The sequence below is a fragment of the Tinamus guttatus genome, unplaced genomic scaffold (assembly GCF_059628265.1).
Source record: "Tinamus guttatus ecotype Peru unplaced genomic scaffold, ASM5962826v1 Tinamus_guttatus_pri_ptg000052l, whole genome shotgun sequence".
Lineage (NCBI taxonomy): Eukaryota > Metazoa > Chordata > Aves > Tinamiformes > Tinamidae > Tinamus > Tinamus guttatus.
Genome location: NW_028288586.1, coordinates 10230618 through 10249139, shown reverse-complemented (window position 1 = coordinate 10249139; position 18522 = coordinate 10230618).

The following is an 18522-nucleotide window of genomic DNA, read 5'->3' as shown; positions in this document are numbered from 1 at the left end:
TCAGCTTCCTCTGGCTATTCAAGAGAAGCAGTCTGACGCTTCTAAAACAGAACCAGGAATGCTGGATCACACTTGCAGGGTACCTCAGTGCAAAAGCAGACAAACTTGACAAGGACTCCTTTTCCTTAGTGGGAAAAAAAAAAAAAAAAAAGATTTGACTCTTCTACAGGTGTTGCCAAAACAGGCCCTTTGGGTCTGAGGTTGTACCGAGCCCCAAACGCACTCCTAGCTCTCCAACCTGTCTCTGCCTTTGCTCACATCAAATACCAGCCTTCTTTCCTGTCATGTATTCTGCAGAGGAAATAGACTCCTTCACTTTAGAATAAGTATTCTCTTCCAGATTTTCGAGGTGCTGACAGCTTTCTAGTCTGTCTTTCATGGAAGGACATCAAATAAGTGATTTTCCAAGTAATATTGTGAGTCCTTTGCTGCTAAATGAAGCAGGAATTCTTCTTGGAAAGTAAGTATACGGAAAGATATCTCATCTGCTTCACAGGATCTTCACATCTGTATTTGTAATAGGCTAGATGGATTATTTGGGATTTCTCTCCAATGAGGTGTAGCTCTTAAGGTAGTGAAGGTTCTTGGAACTTTCTGAATTACTGAAGAGGTAAGGCTGAAAGGGAAGTGTCTTTTATCTCCTGCCTTTCATAGACAGGAAGATTTTTGTTTCATGGGCTCTACCAGAATATTCATACTTTAGAGACTGAAGAGAGACTCTTTATTTGACAAATACTCCCAGCAGGAAAGTTTTCTGAGAACTAGCAAACATTCCTGTAAGTGATGATGTGATGGGAAGTTAAGTGATTTTTAAACTGGTTAGAAAGAGTTAACACAGGGGCTAGGAGAAGAGGCAAACCGAAGAGTTGTACGTAGACCTGATTATATCACAGACCCTCATCCAGGGTTTGGGAAAGACCATTTCTGTAACATTTTTAAGTGAATACAGAGCACTGCTATGTGTATTTAACAACACTGCTGAACAGACTATTACTTATACAGCTAAACCAAGCAGCGATTTAACTTATATGAACTATTTTTCTCCTGAATCATACATTACCTTATTTAAAATATAGTGTTTTACATCTCAAAACAACTCACCTGGCTGTTAGGGCAGTGTGAATGCCTGGGACTGATGTTACCCTGAGCAGGTTTGTGGACGATACCAAACTGGATGGAGTGGTGACACTGCCGAGGGCTGTGCTGCCATTCAGAGGGACCTAGATGGGAAAGGAACCTCATGAGGTTCAACAAGGACAAGTGCAGGGTCCTGCATTTGGGGAGGAATAACCCCAGACACCAGTACAGATTAGGGGTTGACCTGCTGGAAAGCAGCTCCGCAGAGAGCAATTTGGGAGTCCTGGTTGACAACAGGTTAACCATGAGTCAGCAATGTGCCCTTGTGGCCAAGAAGGCCAATGGGATCCTGGCCTGCATCAGGAGGAGTGTTGGAGGGAGGGGATCCTCTCCCTCTGCTCAGCTCTGGCGAGGCCGCACCTAAAGTATTGGGTGCAGTTCTGGGCTCCCCAGTACAGGAAGGACATGGAGCTTCTAGAGAGGGTCCAGCAGAGAGCCATGAAGATGATTAAGGGACTGGAGCATTTGTTGTATGAGGAAAGACTAAGCGAGCTGGGCCTGTTTAGTCTGGAGAAAAGAAGGCTGAGAGGAGATGTGATTAACATGTTCAAGTATCTGAGGGCTGAATGTAGGGAGGATGGGGCCAGGCTCTTCTCTGTGGTGGCTAGTGACAGGATGAGGCTTAACGGGTGTAAGTTGAAACACAGGAAGTTCCACCTCCATATGAGGAAGAGCTTGTTTCCTGTGAGGGTGCCAGAGCTCTGGAACAGGCTGCCCAGAGAGGCGGTGGAGTCTCCTTCTCTGGACATCTCCCAAACCCGCCTGGATGCCACCCTGTGCCACGTGCTCTAGGTATCCCTGCTGGAGCAGGGGGTTGGACCAGATGATCTCTAGAGGTTCCTTCCAACCTCAACCAGTCTGTGATTCTGCGAAATCTTGCAGCACCCCGGTGAATTGTTGTTATGCTAAACCAAAGTTTACCATCTCACACAAGCGTGACTCTCACAGGAACATGCAAACAAGAGGTGCCACAATTTTTTAATGGACCATTAATCAGAGTGCATTCTGCATTAAGCAGCTGTGCACTACTTCAGTACAATTTCTACTCATTTCTTATCCCAGTTCTAATTGGAAGAAAAAAATACAGTAAGAATGCTAGAGGAAAAGGAATAAAACTATTAGGGCACATTCCAAAGCCATTAAAGTGTATATATTCCTATTAATGAATTTAGAGAAATAATAAATGGTTCTTTTTTTACATTTTTTTTTTGATTCATCATAGTTAAATAGGTGATTCTTAGTACCCATAAGTTGCACCTAAGGTTGTGTAATAAAAGAAGGAACATTCTCGTTTTCTTTCACATATTTCCTGTTCAGGAAAGTAAATAGTGTAGAGGACCAGATGAAGATGCCCTCGACAGTAAATTAGTTGTGTCTGCTATATGTGAATGTTTATTTTAGTTTTGAATACAATATATGGACTGAAACTTTCTTTTTCAGATGAGGTTATGAGAAGACTTTCCAAAAGAAAAAACAAAAAATATGAATTAAAAAGATGAAAACAAGAAGCAATTAGTTGTGTTTTTCTGTTGTTTCTTTTAAGCAGCAAATTGGCACTGAGACCCTTGAAAATCTCTCCTGTCAAACTTCTGCTTACAAATATAGATCGTGAAAACTGGTCTTCTTTACTAATAATTCTATCAAAAATAGGTAAGGGAAGAATTACCCAAAAATGAGTGCAGTGACGTGTTATTTTCAGTGACTAGTCCTCAGATTTATACAGTTCACCTATAAACTCACACTGGAGCCAAAGATTCGCTCCAAGTAAAGTTATTTTTAAAAGCATAAAAATTAACCATAAAATGATTTTTTCTAAATAACAATGATGTGTCAGCAGTTGAAAGTTCCTGTGGCATGAGTGTACTTTTCAGTGAAATGTGAGGATTTCTGAATTATGAAATTTCTGTAAATGCTTTAGTTTTAAATGATCCAGTATCATCTGACTTTCTAATGGGCTTTTATGGATTAAATTAGTGATTTTAATGAGAATAGCTGGGCTGACTAGTGAAAGCTGAAATGTTTCCAAAGGTGTGTACTGAAAACAGGACAGTACTTGTCATTGCAAATATTATGCATTTTGCTGCAGAACAGCAAACAGATGAATGTTATACATTTTCTTTCTTTTGTACAACATACTGCACAACAGTAAATTGCTGTTTTCTAATTACCTTATTTTTCACTTTGTTAGGACCCTACAAGGGGTTGGTAGATGAGATAGTCCGAATTCTACAGCACAACCAAGGACACAAGTAGGAGAAGTCACTATGGCTTATGAAATGCTCACAGATTATGGTTTTTAATACTACATAAATATCTATAAGGAGAAAAAGAAAAAAATCATATGAAGTGTAGTTTTGGAGGGATAAGAAAAAAATGACACTGTCTAGTGAATAGTGCTTCTTTGCTGAAGCATTAAAGCATTCTGTATTAACTGAAGCAGGTATCCTAAGAAGGAGGGGAAGAGTTTATCATCACATAAATAAAGATAGCTTTATAAATTGTATATATAGAGGGAATTGAGTTCAGATTGCCACTTAAAGGGAAAGAGCAGAGAGAAACAGAAAGGATACTCCTTTACTTTCACAAGAATATTGCCACATGTGGAACAATGTATTTGGAGCTGGATAAAGAAGAGGAAATAGTTTTCTAAGCCATATTACAAACTTATGTTTCAAGATATTTACTATTTACAAAAGGAGTCACTGAGCTCCCAACCAGCATTGGCTCAGATCACTAACCCCACTGCTGTCTGCAGCATTTTGCATTGACTCTCTCCCCTCCTCTTTAATCTCAGTTTTTGTCCGCAATGGGGATGGCACTCTGCTGGCAGTGAGTTTCCTACAAATAAATCTATTTTTTTCCTTACTGTTCTTAGTGTTATCAACAGGTTTGACTTGGGTAGATGTACTTGGCATGTACAATTGCAATGGGGGATGAGAAATTGGATACATCTGATTTCAAAGTAATCTCAGGTATAATCTCACATATAAGCAGTCTCAGACACAACAGTTCTGTTCTCTCCTTTTCCTTTTTATATAGTGCATTTTAGGCAAACTTTGGCAACTTCTTATAGAACCTGACATAGTTTGAGAAAGTCTCAAAATTTAGCTTATTTAAATGATTTAGGCTATGATAAAAAATCACAAGAATCTGGAAGAGTGATGAAGAGAGAAAAAAAAAGTATTTTCAAACAGTATGAAATTATTTTGGCTACTTATACGCAAGAGTGGCACATGAGGAGTATCTAACGATAGATATGTAATATACTGGCAGATGAAATTCAGTTTTGATTAATGCCAAATAATGAAAGGAAGGGGGCAGAAGGAAGAGAATGAACCCTAAATAAACTACAGGAAAATAGGCTGGAAATTAGTTATTAAAATTCAGGAAATATGTCTTGGCATTTTTGTGGATAGTTCAAATAAATGTCAATTCAATGTTTTACAGTGGTCAAGAAGTCAGACAGTGTGTTAAGCAATTAATAGGAAGGTTGCAGTGAACAAATGAGAAAGTATCATTACGTCACTCTAAAATCCACTGAGCATTCCTGTTTTGAATACCATGTATCTTACTGTGGATATAGAATATGGAGGGGTTGTTGAAGATGATCAAAAGAACAGTATGACTTTTAGATAAAGGGAGACTGAAGAGAAGAAACCACAACTGTCACTACTGAAAGTAAATAAGGGATAACTATTTGCCCTTTAGGGCAATATTTGAAGTGATTGCGTCTGGGTTTTTAAAACATAAGAAAGAAAAAAAATGCCATGCAGAGTATTTTTTCATTGCTATATCATGATGTTGACCTTGAATGCTTAAAAAGGCTCAACATATATTCATAGAAAAAAACAGGTAATCGCTTAAAAATATGGATATGGCTAAAGGTCTGGTTTAGGAAACCTCTGAATTGTAGGAGAAGGTGGAAGTATACAGTGGGTAGAATTTCACAACGCTATTTCCTGCTCATTTTTTTCTCTAGGCATCTGTTGTCGACTTCTCTCAGAAGCAGGAAGCTGGTTGAGAGGCACTTGTTTGGCTGATTTTAGGATTAAAAAATGGTATTGAGTGATTCCTACTTCCCTAGGAACCTTGAGGATGTCTTAAAGAAGTCCTTGAGCTTCGTTCCCTGCTTGCTCAGGGACAGACAGGACACAGGCTCCAGTTTGCATGGATAGGGACTCAAGTAATTGGCTACTCAATCAGGCACCCTCTTTAATTTCTTCTAAATAGGCTCTCTTCTGAGTGAAGGCTAACCAATGTGGTGCCTTTTATAATAAAAACAAGGAGTGTGTCATTGGAGTCCAGATACCCTCTCCTCCAAATTAATCCTTCATGGGCCATGGTGATCGGGTCTGCTCCAGACCAGGTAATGAATCAAAAGAGCATCACCAGATGCAACTTGACAGTGAGACTTAAAAGCTGCTGTGGCAGGGAGGAATACTGGGAGCTAGCTGATTCGGATGAAACTGCCACCCTGAGCCACGTGCTCTAGGTGTTCCTGCTTGAGCAGGGGGATTGGACTGGATAATCTCTAGAGGTGCCTTCCAACCTCAGCCATTCTGTTTCTGTGATTCTGTAATTAGCTTCAGGATAGATAGGAATATTTCTCTGCAATTATTTTTAATACTTTGCTTTGGGAAATGTGAGTTTTCATCTAGGAATGTTTTCAGCTGCAGGAAAGCAATTAGAAATTTTATTTTCTGGCTAAGACAGAAAAGCTAATGGAATGAAAGGAAACATAAGGACAGATTGGACACAACAGCCTGCACTGCCCGGGGGATATCAGAACTGGACCCTTGAAGGCCATTAAAAAATGTCAAGACATGAAGCACTTGAAGGAGTCATACGGGTTTCCTGAGTGGCAGTGTAGAATCCTGGGGACATAAAAATAAGACCATCAAACACGTTTTGCCTTGGCCACAGAATAGCCATATACAAATAATGGTATTGATCAATAGCAGTTATAGCTCCAGAGTTAACAAACGACATTTAAGTAAAGGGAAAGCAATGGATCTGCATTTCAGTGTGAGCCATTTTCACAGAAGGCAAGTGACAGTGAAGATAAACTTACCTAATTTTGCTACTAAAAAATATCAGCGTAGTATTGAAAAATGTAGACAGTCATCACAGTGATTTCTGAAAATAATTGCCATTTAACTAAATATTTTTAGTATCAGAATGGACATCAACTCTGCTGTTGGGAAAAAGTAACCATTTTCTTTCTGCAGTGTTGAATAATTATCACTAAAAGTAGAGGAGCAGCCTCTTTAATCCAAAATAGTATAACATTACAGCAGCATAATTGTATGGGGGTTCTTATGTATAGAGGAAAAGAATGACTAAGATGCTCTGTACAGAACAAAGGTAATTAAGAAAGCAGTCAGGCAGAAATGTACTGTACTATTTTAAATAAGGCTTAATATGTGATATACCATTTGCCTGATTTATGCTCACTCTGGAGAGCTGAGAGAATCCAGTTGTTTTCCTTTGGTTGCCAAGTATGTAGCTCATACTGATATGCAAAGCATACTACTATAATTGCCCTAAACTATTTGAAAGTGAGTATTTATTTAATATATGCTTTCTAGGATTTACACTTTGTAAAGGTGCAGGGAATTGCTGCCCCACTGGTGATTTCCTCGCTGCAAGAAGGTAGGGCAGGAGGATCAGCTGCCATCGTGTGGTCAAGGCTCCCTGCAGCCTCCTTACAGGTCTCTGCCAATTTGTTCCTAGTGTGGCAGAATCTTTATGTGGATTTTGGCTACTCTCTGGTTTTTTAGTAATGCAGTAGTGGTGTCACATAGTGTAGTGATGTTAAGGTCCACAGACTAATGCTTCCGTTACATTGCACCTTTGCTGTGAAAAATTCTCTCTTGTCCTTCAATTCTTCTTTTTTGGGTCTGTATGACTAGCGTGAAAATAACTTTAAGGTAACTGGCTTTGTACATAAGCAAAAAGACTTTTAGTATTAATTTTGTATTTAATTAAATGTACATTAGTTACATGATATACATGCTAATACAAATACTGTACATTTTTCATTTTATATTCCAGAGGTATTTGTTTTTGGTCCAAGACAGAATTAGAAAAAAATTCTGTAAGAGTAAAATTTTATGAAATTTTGATTTCTGTATATATGTACAGAACATATACTTTACTATGTCAACATTTTACTATGTCTTACTTCAGGAGCCACTTCATCGAGGTATGTAAAGTGATTTTAATTGTTTGCATAAATCCACCTTGATCTCAACAATGCTGTTTCTGTGCTCTTTTCCAGAGGTCCTGCAGCTTCTCTTTTATTTTGGATGATATAATTATTACAGCTTTGCCCTGAATTTTTCTGCACCTGCGCTGGTTAAATGTTACTATCCAACCTCACGGTATCTAACTTGTACATGCCATGAGGGTTACTAGCAGTCATCCTTTGTCTTTCTTTTGGATTATTGTCTCACAGTATGCATGGCATTGATTATTTTAATTTCATTCCATAATCTTCCATCTGCATTTCTAGCTTTATATGTTCTCTTGAATTATCCAGCTTGTTCTTGCTGCTGCTTGCAACATTGGTTTGCTTCTGAAGTGTGATTTTCTTTCTTTTTGCACATATTAAGCCAATATAGAATTGACGAGATCCTGAAACAATCATGTTCTTGCCTGTAAGTATTTTGCAAATACTCTGACAGAAGAGGCAAAAATGTTGTCACCTAGCAACTAATAGCATTTTTTTCTTTATAGATGAAATTTTTCATCTGGAATTACCTAGATGATTTTTTCCCCTCAATTTTCACTTCAGTTCTTGTGTGATAATGAGAATGTATTCTTTAAAAGTTTTAAATAAATGCAAAAGTCATCTGGGTGTTAAATTAGAAGCCTAAGAAATATCACACAAGTTATTATTGTCTAGAAATTAGCATCTGTATTCTCCTGGGGTCTTTGAAATTGATGACTGGAGAAAAAAGTCCTTAGTGTACATGCATTTTCCTTGTACAGTATGTAGGGCTAGAGTGAGAACTGAGATGTCCTTTTTTTAGATACTGTGTGTCGGAGTATTTTTTCAAGGGCAGTGTATGGTCCAGGGGAGGATGAAGAAGCTTATTCTGGTTCTGGAAAGAATAATAGATAAAAGTCAAGTTTGAAACTTTGCTCATGACATTAAGTGACCATGGCACGGAGTGATCATATTTATCATAAAAAAAAAAAGTAGAAAATATGGTATCTTCATCGTTAATGTCAGAGAGTTTTGTGCCATTTCCTAATTATATAGCTTAGAAACACAGGAAAAAAACAGCAAACTGCTTCAGGAAAAGGCTGTCACTCTGCTCTAGTATTCTCTGAGCAACCAGATTCTTAGAAGAAAACATAAGAAAACCTGTCTGGGCAATTTTTTAATGACAGCATTACAGAATGGATAAGGTTGGAAGGGACCTCTGGAGATCATCTAGTCCAATCCCCCTGCTCAAGCAGGGACATGTAGAGCACATTGCACAGTATCACGTCCAGGCAGATTTTGAATATCTCCAAGGAAGGAGACTCCACAACCTCTCTGGGAAGCCTGTTCCGATGCTCTGTCAGTTAGGAAGTTTTTCCTCACATTCAGCAGGAATTTTCTGTGTTTCAGTTTGTGTCTGTTGCCTCTTATCCTATCGCGGGGCACCGCTGAAAAGAGTCTGGACCCATCCTCTTGACACACTTCGGCAGATTCTTAGATGCATTAAGTGTCAGCCTTTTCTTCTCCAGACTTGAGTCGCAGCCTTCTTAGCCTTTACCTATACGAGAGATGCTCCACTCTCTCAGTCATCTTCATAGCCCTACACTGGACTCTGACCAGCAGTTCCATGTTTCTCTTGTGCTGGGAAGCCCAGATTTGGAAACAGTTCTCCAGCTGCAGGACTGAGTAGAGGGGGAGGATCAACTCCCTTGGCCTGCTGGCGCTACTCTTACTAATGTACCCCAGGAGACCATTGGTCATCTTGGGGCCTAGTGGTACATTTCTGGCTCAGGGTTAATTTGTTGTCCTTCAGTATTCCAGGTCCTTCTCCTCAGAGCTGTTTCCCAGCAGGTCAATCTCCAGCCTGCACTGGTGCATGGGGTTTTTCCTCCCCAGGTGCCGGACTTTTGCACTTGCCTTTGTTGAACCTCGTGTGATTCCCCTCAGTCCATTTCTCCAGGTCATCCAAGCCCCTCTGAACAGCAGGAGAGGCCTCCTATGTACCAGCCACTCATCCCAGTTTTGTATCATCAGCAAACTTGCTGAGCATGTACTTTGTCCCTTCATACAGCTCACTGATTAGTATGTTGAATGACACTGGACCCAGTGTTGGCCACTGTGGGGGACAGCTCTCTACTCGCCTCCAGCTAGGCTACACCACTGACCCCAACCCTCTGAGCTGTCATTCAGTGAGTTCTCAGTCCACATCATTGTCCATGCATCTAACTCTCCATTTCATGAACTGGGAAGCAGTGTTGAAAGCCTTGCTGAAGTCAAGCTAGACAACATCCATTGCTATCCCCTGATCTACCCAGCAGCCGTTCCATCACTGAAAACTATCACATTGGTTAAGCATGATTTCCCCTTGGTAAGCCCACAGTGACTACTCCTGACCATCTTCTTATCCTTAATATTTAAAGATTTAGTAATGTGTTTTGTCCTACAAGATTGTAAGAGCAGATCACGCTTTCTACTGTTTGCCCCTTTCCCTTGATCATTAACAATATTAAACACTATTAATTTACTTAATTTACTGTTAATTGAAACCCCTCTCAATATCCTTGTCCATACCATTTATTGATGCACACCACTATAAACTTCCTCCCAGGACGAGAATCGATCCCTTCTTCTTGCTGTCTTAATAGCTTCTAACTAGTTTTTAATCTATGGTAGAAGATAAGACATTTAGTCTTTTGACATTTTGATATACCTAACAGCATCTATTTATGCTGTTTTGTCTAATACCATTTTTACCTTTTTGTAATGATTCTCTGTTCCAAACAAGTGCCACAAAACCCAACACAGCAACAGGGTCTGGGCAACTGTCTTTTCCTCCGGCATTTCCTGCCCCAGAGAAAGGGTTCATTTTCCCCTCATCTTTAGCACAGATAAGCCTTTTATGGCTCTAACCAGGCTTTGCTGTGACTGCCCGTATTACCTGGATATTCAGGTAATTCAGCATCCTTGCTGTAACTCATATGAATTGCCCTTTCATCCACTGAGCTCTGCAGGAGTTACAGAGCAAGGCTGCGAAGTGCCCTGTTGAAAAGAACTACAAACATATTATCCCCTTGCATATAGAAGGCAGAGAACTGCAACATTTGCTTACAGTCAACCAGTATGGGCAATGGCAAAGGTTGCATTTTTAGACTCATCTGTAATCCATTATATTCTCCCTTCAGGTAGGAGGGATATTTACTGTTATGTTGCTTTCTTAACATAGAATTCAGAGCCTTTAAAATGTCATAGTTTCAGGCCCAAAAAGCTGTGAACTTTGTAAGAAACTCAGCATAAGAATAAATGGCAGGATAGGGCTCGTTAGTAAAATGCTTGCAAAGCCAAGTAACTCTTTAAACTGCTGTAGAGAAAGTATTGCAGAATACATGCAGTGAATAAATCAATGATGCATCCCCTATATAATCCTTGAGGAGTAATGCACTATGGCTGAACTCTTTTCCAGAGGCACTCAGCTAAGCAGTTTAGGCTTCCCATCCTGCATTACTCTCCCTGACATGAGTCAAAGTTAACTTAAAGTCAAAAACTTGCTGCTAGTTTGTTTTGACCCCCCGCATACTCTAGCACATGTACCTTCTTAAGACTGCTATTTTTTGATTAATCTGCAGCTAGCACATCTTGTCTCTATAGCTGAACAGATGTGCTTCAACAGGATGGCACTCTGCAGAATTATCCTGAAATTCTGCATTTTATGTAGGTCTTCCTGTTGCTGGTTTTTCACTGTACCATCTGCATTGCTATCATGCAGAAACAAAGTCAATGGGGCATTATGGATTTGCTGATACTGCTGTTTCTTGTTGAAGCTGAAAAAGCTACATTTTTCTGGTTTTGTCCCTCTTAACCTAAGTTACAATACAGCTTTCTGGGACAGTTTATGAGGCCGGTGAATTCCTGAGAACTGTGTCTCTGGACAGTGCTCCAAGGAAAAGGAACCTGCTCAAGATCATGAATTGGAGCAATAGCCTCGAGTGTATGACTCTCATGCCTTTGCTCCTGCAAGGTGGAGCAAGGAGCTCTTTAGTAAAATCCACCCTTGCTGTAAAACGATCTGCTCCTTAGAGCAGGGTTTTGCTTCTTGGTTTTTCTTAATCAAGGAATTTCCAAAACTTTAATAGCTAGCAAACAACCCTTCCCACATCTCATTCAACCAAGAAAGAAAAATCCCAACACCATTCAAATTTTTTTTTTTTGGTACAGAAGAAGCAAGGACCATCTTTTTAGGCACTGATTTAACATTCAGCTACAGTTACAGTAAGATTTGCGTATTTACTTGCCAGGCTCTACTCTGCTTGACTCCTTGCCTCTGTGGGTAGAGATGGAGGAGACCACGGTCCTACTGACCGGCAAAAGTCCATTAGTCACACTGTGAAACACTGCTCTTGGTGGTACTTTCTTTTTCTCCTTTGACCCTATCTAAATGACTTAGAAAATATGATGCAGCTTTACTGTTCTCAACTTGCTGTTTACACACTGAGAGTAAACAGCCTGATAGAAAAGATAACCAGCCTGAGTTCCACAGCAGTGTCTGCCAGCCAGCCAAAGTCTAAGTCTCTCTTGGTTGCTCATGCTGAAATCATTTTGGACTTCCATTTCAAAGCATATGAAAATGAACGGAGGACCAAATTCTGCTCCATTGTTTCAGATGCTCGAAGTCAATAGGATTATGTGATTATAAGCCATTGCAAAATTTAATTAAATGACTTGGAGACACTCATTGGAGCATTGTTGTCTTCTCTCTGTGTCCTGGTTTAGCTGTCCTTTGTTCCTGAAATCAGAATACTTCATTTATTTATTTTCATAGCTGCCTGAGACTAACAAAAGAATATTTTTTCCCTTGAAGATAATGAAACAGCATTTAGGAGTACAAAGAAAAAAGAAAAACATCCAGTACCAATTCTGAACGAAGTGAATTCCAGTGAGAGCTGCTGAGATGCACTTTGCAAAGTGTGCTAGGTGGAATCATGTCCTGCCAGCACATGGACAATAATGCCATGATGTGGATGCAACCAAGGCTTCAAATGCCAGTTGCAATAAAGTCAGCATAGCAAAACCTTAACCTTTTTTCCCTTGAGCGAAAACCAGCAAATTCATAATGATATCTTCTACTTGTGTAGATCACTTATTGACCCTCATGTTTAACAACTAGAATAGGGATATTTCAGTGAAGCTGAGGAACTTCTAGCCTTTCCATAGATTAAGTGTAATATTTAACATAGGATCTTGCAGTCTAACTTTCCTCCTGATGTATTGCTTCTGTTTTGGCATCTTTGTCACCTGCAGAAACCTGCAAGTAGGATCCTACTCAAACACCAAAGGACCACTTACCATCTGATGCACACAGTAGGTGCTAGGACTTGCATAATGCTAAGCATGCTCAGCTGTCCTGGTAGGAGATCCACACAGTCTATGTTGGCTGGGGGGTTGGCAGTGGGGTGGTGGTGGGACAGTGTGCTCATCTATGACCTTGGAGAGCTACTGTTTTCAGAAAAGTCATCTTTTCTCGGGGTTTTATGTCATTTCATGACATTATTTTTCAATTGAGGTCCTATTATTGTCTCACAAATGCCTCTTCTTTCTTTGTTTCTACTTTTCCTGCATGCCTTTGTTTATGTACTCTTTCACAGCCCAATGACATTTTTGCAAGAAGGCTGAGCCAAGGTCACGCAGTTGCGTTTCTTGGAAGTGGGCCTTGGGGCTGAGCTGTGTGTGACTTGATCTGGGCAGTGGGTTACAACAGGCTTTTGCTGATTTCAGAGTCATGTCCTTTTCTTTTCTCTGAGTTCAGGTATAATAACTTTGATGATGCTTATTCAGATAGCTCTAAGAGCCTGATTATCCCTGTACATTTTTACATTTAAAAGTTCATCATGGAAAGTATAGAGTACAGAATAAATACTTTATTTTGACCAAGCTTGCAAGCAAGAGACACATAATTTTCAATATGTTGATTGAACTATTTGCTTTAAACTTTATACATTTCTGCTGAAATATATTGTATTCCTCTATGTCCATTTCAAAATACTGGGTCACATATGATTTAAGATATGTTTTAACATATTGATATATTTCAGGATTTCTCCTGCAGGAAGAGGAAACCCTTAATGATATGTAAACTGAGCTGACCTCACAGAATCATAGAATGGTTGAGGTTGGAAGGGTCCTTTAGAGATCATCTAGTCCAATCACCCTGCTCCAGCAGGGTCACCTAGAGCACGTGGCACAGGATGGCATCCAGGCAGGTTTGGAAGATCTCCAGAGAAGGAGACTCCACAACCTCTCTGGGCAGCCTGCTCCAGGGCTCTGTTACCCTCACAGGAAATAAGCTCTTCCTCATATGGAGAAGGAACTTCCTCTGTTTTAATTTGTACCCATTACCCCTTGTCCTGTCACTGGCCACCGCAGAGAAGAGTTTGGCCCCATCTTCTTTACATTCTCGCCTCAAGTATTTGTGCATAATGATAAGATCCCCTCTCACTCTTCTCAAGGATAAACAGGCCTAGCTCACTTAGTCTTTTGCTCAGAAGCAGATGCTCAGAACAGTCTTGGCCTCTTGAGATCACTGAGCGGAGCAGGCTGGTCTTCTGCCATCGTAACATAGACTGGATGCCTTAACTTAGTGTTACATATAACTTAATTTACTGTAAATGTGTAAAATTGCTACAGAGCTTTACACAGCAGCTGCACTTCTGCTACAAATGCTGTCATATATGATGCAAGAGATTTAAGTAGATGTTCAGGTAAGTCTTTTGGATTTTATTTTGCTTCTTGATAGAACATATTTGTTGCTTTCCCAGAAAAAAAAAAAACTAGTTCAAGTTGAAATAATGAATTATTATAAAATGCCATAATTTTAGGTTGCTCGTAAGCCACTCGTGCTACTAACACTATATTTATGTTGCTGGGATAAATGGACTCCCATATATCCTCTGAATGGAGCGAGAGATATAAAGGGCTTAACATTTCACAATCCAAGACCAAATTAAAAGTTTATATATATATATATATATATATAAATCATTTTATTAGTGCTGAAAAGCTCTTCAGAGTTGAAAGTGATATTTTAATGCCTTTTGTGAACATCTAATGACTCAGACTATGTCAGATTGGTCCAGTATGGAATTACCCTTAGCTAAAACAGAGATAATCTATAAACAAGATTAAAGAACACAGCCCCATTTCATTGTCTGTGAATTATAGCAACCTCTGGTCATATCAATTTGAGAGGATTCTGCTTAGGTTGGTTAGAGGGGAATAACAGTGTGACCCATTTATGATATTATTTGCTACCCTGACTCGTACTCATGTAATCTAACATGAAAGGTTCAGAAACTTGGAGCTCTCAGTGTATATTAATTCCTGTAAAATAGAAGAAGAAATAAGTGAAAGTAAATATACGTATATATTAAATTAACATGCACTTGTTGCTACGGTAACAAATTTCAGATCTCTGTGGGAGTTCTGCTCCGCATGTAATACTTAATTCACAAGTGTTAAAGAAGCTGTTTTATGCAGCCTTTTAGTGACAGGAACAATACCTGGGGCTGAGTGAGTGGTTTAGCAGGAATTTCACATTCAGCATGAAGACACTGAAGGCTCTGTGGCAGCTGGAATTTAGAGGGAAGCATATTCATGAGTAACTCTCATATTGAGGAGGCAAAATGATTGCAAAATGACAACCTCCACTTTTTTGCTCAGCTCTTCTGTCCAGCTTGTCTGACCTTTGACTATATCTTGTCAGGGCTTTATTAGAATTATAGAAAGCATTTAGCACTGTTCAGTTTTAAGAAACAAACAGTGCACTTCATTAGAAGTGATGTCTTGGCAAAGGGAAAGGACTGAAGTGTTTTGATAGTTTCATAGCAACTGTGAAGAGAAAAATGGCTAATATTTCAAGGTGTTTCTTTTTTAAAAAGAATTTTAAAAGAATTCATATGTCATTCTTTACATATATAACTGTAATTCAATAGAATTTTAGAAAGACTAAATTTCACAGTGTTTGGCAAAACCAAGGAGGAGAAAGGAAATTTAGAGATGACCTTAATGAGCCAAACCAAGATAAAAAGCACTCGGTTGCTTCTCATCACTGCACTAAGTTAGTGTTTTCTGGAAGTAGACAACCCTGAGGTACCTGTATAAGGCAGATTTATCTTTGCATTTTTACTTGCTAGATGCAGATATTTAGTGCTTTTTCTCCAGCCTCAGGAAGAAATTCTTTTAGTGTCAGATTAGTGTGCAAAGAGGTGGGGGGAGGAGACTCCAGGGTATCAATTTGATGATGCTTTGTCAAAACATTAGCTACTATTTTCTCTTATTCATGTGACAGCTTAAAGTCACCCCTAGGTTACACATGCTTATTTAGTTCTCCCAGTGCTGAAAAATTCCAGGAGATTACAGCAGCTGAATGAAATATTTCTTTCACTTCATATATGGAAGACAAAACCTTCTGAAAAATGGATGGTAAGAGCTGGGGAAGGCAAGTCTCCTAAAAAGTCCCTGTGTTGATACCCACTGAGTGGTTAATGTTAGAAATACAATCTGTTCATTCACTGAAACTTGAATTATAATATATATTTCTGACTCAAGATTAAACATTTGCCTTTTCAATTTATCTGAGTGATTTTTCCCCACAGAATGATCGGATATTATAAAGTAATGCCATTATTTTCATTATTATTTTCATGGCTGAATGTTATTTTATTTCCAAATATCCCTTAACTAACAAACATGAAAATTACAAAACTTGACAGACAGAAGGAGAGCTTTTGGAGAACAGAGCTTGTGAAGGAGCCCGTTATAATAGCCTTCTTCTTGGCACACTTGCACTCTTCTCTGTTATTACTCAGCAGACATAACTGCTATATAGCAGACATAGCTGCTATAACTCACCTTGACATAATTCTGAAATTCATATTTTGTCTACTTGTATTTACGAGGTTTTTTGTGAACATCATTCTTCTATGCATAGTAACTTTTGCTTCTTAGGTTGCAAAACTCCTGAACTAGCATTGTGCAGAAACTTTGCTTTATCGTGCAGAAAAAAGATAGCAGCACTAACTCTTCTTACTGCTTTTTAATGTACAGTCTTTAAATGAAAGTAGGTAGAGTTTGGGTTGGATGTGATGCAAATGTGAAGTATAAGTGGAGTATGGACAGAGTGTAGAGCCTATTTTGATCAGAAAATTGCAGATCAAGTACTCATGAAGATGAGCACTGGCAAAGTACCTAGAGAATATGACATTATTAGATGATATAAGGCAGATTAATTGACAAGAGTATTTGGAAGAATTGGAAGATTTGAAGGTTTCATTTCATACTACTATCAATACTATGAGGGTAGGCAGAGAACTTTGGAAGAGTAGAATTCTGGCTCTTCTGTAAAGCATAACTGAGCTGCTTGTGTTAAAAGCATAAATCCTAAATAATCTCTGAGTTCCCAGAATATACAATCTTGTAATGTGACTTCATTATACTGTAGTCTGCCAAAAGGAACTCTTTTAATAAACTAAATTAACTAATTAACTAAAATTAACTAATAAATGCTATTATATAGAAGAAATGTAGATATCTATTGAGAGGAGGAAGGTTTTGAGAAGAATACCCATCCCATCTCAATTTCCTCTTTACATTAGAAGAATTAATTGGAGCTCATCACACTCACATAAATCTTATCAGGCATTCGCTGTTTGCCAGAACCAAGGGCCTAAGGGCAATCTAACCCAAGAAGGCTGGTAAGAGGGATGAGACTGTCAGAGGTTCTCAGGAGTTAGCGCTTAGGTTGGACCTGTTTGTCACTTAGTGGATTTATATGTAATGTAAAGCTTGATTAAGAGAGCTCGAGAATATCTACTCAGAAGTGTGAACGCTGTTTTAGCTGGTGGGTTTCGTAGGTCTGGAATCCTTTCTGTAAAGATAGCTTTATGACATTTAAGTTGCATGAGACGTCCTCAGCTAGGGAGGTTGTGGGGACTCTGCTAGTTTATTAGCTGAACTACCCAAGGTGACAAAGTCCTTTAAACACGATCTAAGTCTTAAGGAGAGAGCAACCTTTTTTCCTTTAGATTATGCATGGCTGTGTCTTTGTTATCCTTTGGGCATGTATTGTTTCGTTCTGAATTTTGAAAATTGCTTTTGTAATAGCTACTTTGAGTTAAAGATGATTCTAAGCTAGTTGGTGGTTTGGCAAACCATAAAACCTTGAAGGCAAATACTAGCAAGAGTTGAGATCCCCAGGTCATTGGATCATATGTGCCTCCGTATAAATAGCAGGTCTCTGAAAAGAGGAGTGTGGTCACAGTTAGTCAGGGAACTCTGGTGTACCATAGGATAATGGCACCTTGAGGACTTTGTGATGTTGGAGCATGACCTTCTTGCCTCCTTTGGAATTAGCGCATTGAAGGAAAGCTAGTTGAAGGAAGCACTGTCTTCCCTTTCTGCAACAGCAGCTCCTGTTTGCTCCTGGTCTTCAGCCACTGCTATCAGGAACTATGGGGCTGCAACAGGTGCCCATTGCAGGTGGCCCTTGCAGGTCTTCCCTGCCCTCACCAACCATAAATGAATTCTATGTACTGGCCCTACCACGTCTGTGTTTGCAGGACAGCTATTACCATTTCAGAATGATTGTAGGCACGGAAGTTTGAAAAGTTAAAACTCTGTCTGTCTGCTGTTGGGGAGAGAGAGGAATTGCCCAGATAAAGGAAGGCTTGAGAAAATATCTGTAAAGACTTTATGTAGATGATTTAATAGCATTTTTTTCTGCTATTGTTTAACATGAAAAAGCAAATGGAGCAATGAAAAGTGGGGTTAGAGAAAGAATTTAAAAAGAGCACTGAGAAGAAAAACATTTCTCTTTCTGTTGGTAGCCTGTCTGTCTAATAAACCTCCTTTACAAACAACTCTTCAAGTGAGTGGCACGTGCTACCAGTGGATTGGCAAAACACTTTTGCAGCTGGTGTATTTAGTATGCAGCTGCTTGATTTTGTATTTTCCAGCAGCCTGTTTTTCTCAGGATGGTCTCATACTGCAGAAAGAGATACGGAATGCCATTAGCTGGCTTTTATTCTTTGGAGCACAAAACAGAGGATGATGAATTGGCTGGGATTGTAATGGTGAGTGTTTATATATAATGTTACAGTCCTGATAGGAACAAGTTCTAATAGACA